The following is a 2,203-nucleotide window of genomic DNA, read 5'->3' on the forward strand; positions in this document are numbered from 1 at the left end:
AAGTAAACGGTTTTCACTCTGATTTCAGTGCATTATTGCGTTCGTCAGATGTACATTTTTAAACTAGAAAACATACAAGTTGTAAAACGACGTGCAGGTTATTCGTGTGAGGAGTAATTACTAAGCATGTATTGTTCATATAACAACAGTGTTAGCAGCAGCAGCAAGCACTTTTCCTAGTTCATGTATGTGAGAATACGACGCCAAGCGTCGTGGATTTTAGAACAGTAAAGCGAATTGGGAATTACCTTATTTGCCCGAAATCTCCAGTGCTTTTAATATATTCTGTGGGCAATCATTTCTACATTAACTGCGAACGGATTGCTTTCAGATGCAGGCATGGCCGTACTTACCATTGGGCTTGAATGGGCTGCAGCCCAGGGGCCCCGCCTTAACCCGTTTACATTTGTTCAGTTATGTGCCAGTCAGAAATTATTAGCCGCATTTCAACTGCGCATATCTAGAATACCCTAATATCTTACAGGGACTTTGTCCCGTCTCACTACCACCACACAAAGTGGAGCAGAAATTTCGTTCGTACGGTCATGAAATCACAAAGCTTTGGAAAAGTCGTGGAAATTTATTTTACAAATCTCTATATAACAGAATATATGTTTAATCATGTCCTGAATCTCGGTGCGGGATTGCGCATTTTGGTTTTACTCATTCCCGCAGGTTTCGCAATCAATCATTTGAAAACCGCGTGAGTGGTTCGGCTTCTCGCTCTCTCTCAAAATTGCCTCACATCAGCGCATCTCGTCTGCACTAATAGCTCATTTTATTTTTGCAATCATTTAATATTTCTACATTAAAATGTTGTATTTAAACTTAACATAACTTATGCAAAATGTTTATAGTGATTTCATTTGATTTTTAATAGCCAACTTGTTTTTTTATTCAGATTGAATTTATTAAATTTAAGAATCTGACATAAAAGGACACAGATATGACAATACATTTTCATAATACATCTCTTTGTTTTTTTCTGCTCAGTGTTATTTCAGGGTTTTGATCTCTCAACTGAGAGATCACATCCTGTTTATTGTATTATAGTGACTGTTTAATATTACATCTAAACTTTGACTAGGCTAGACATGTTGTCTATTAATTGTATACAGTATATGAACCTGAAAGCATATTTTAATTTGTGTATTTTGTGTTACTCCATAATAATGTTCTAGTTGAGGGCAGTTGTATGCTTTTTCACAGTTTTAAGTCAAGGTGAACCCGTATAACTGTCTTTCATAAACGTCATACTGTCAACAGCCTTACCTATTTTAATGAGCAACAGAAAATAATATACCCGCTCATACATGTACTCGTGCCGCATTGCAATGCATTTAATCAGAAGAGGGAGCGCTCATTTAAAGAGGCCACACCTCTATTTTACTCGTTACCTTGGTTCAGCGATAGTGAAGAGTTTATTATAAAAGTCATGTTTAGTGATAGTTTAAAGATAATTAATCATGAATTCGTTTAAAATATAAAGATACTACTAATAATAAATAATTTCCAGTCATTTATTCATTTTGCAGACGCTTTTATCCAAAGCACCATACAATTGCGGAAGTTTCAGTGGCTTAAAATGGATGGTATGTGAACTCTTCAAGCGAATTGGCATCATTTGCATTTCGTTTATTTAAAAGGGGCTTATAGCAATTCTAAGTACCTGTGCAGCTGTAGCAGCAATATGCATAGTATTCAGGTCGCATGTAGCTAATTTAATAGCAGCAGCATGCATAGCAATTTCATTACTTTAGTTGCTTAATTTCAGTGATAACGCATGGGGTAAGTAACTCTTTAAAGTTAAATAGGCATTTTATTTATTTACTACTTTAACAGGGCTTACAGTAGATCGTGAACTTTTCAAAGCAAAATAGGCATTATTTGATTGAGTTTGCTTGTTAATAAAGACGCAATTCAACAGGGCTTACAGCAGGTTTTCATGCAGCAGCAGTAGATTATGCTTCGCAAATTCTGATTAAATTTATAACCGCAACCGCTCGCACAATAAATTCCTACTAACACATTGTGAATATCATTAACAGCAACAGCATGTACTTCTAGGGCTGTCGCGGTGAGGGAATTATTTTGAGTGGCTCAATAGCGCGGTATGCGGTATTATCGCCATACAGTGGCGGCTCCTGCCAATTCTCTCGGGGGGGGGGAAAGGTTTGCATAATTAATGAGGGTAGGTCACCCC

This window comes from Sinocyclocheilus rhinocerous, unplaced genomic scaffold (genome assembly GCF_001515625.1).
Source record: "Sinocyclocheilus rhinocerous isolate Xijiao unplaced genomic scaffold, SAMN03320098_v1.1 scaffold2172, whole genome shotgun sequence".
NCBI classification, from domain to species: Eukaryota; Metazoa; Chordata; class Actinopteri; order Cypriniformes; family Cyprinidae; genus Sinocyclocheilus; species Sinocyclocheilus rhinocerous.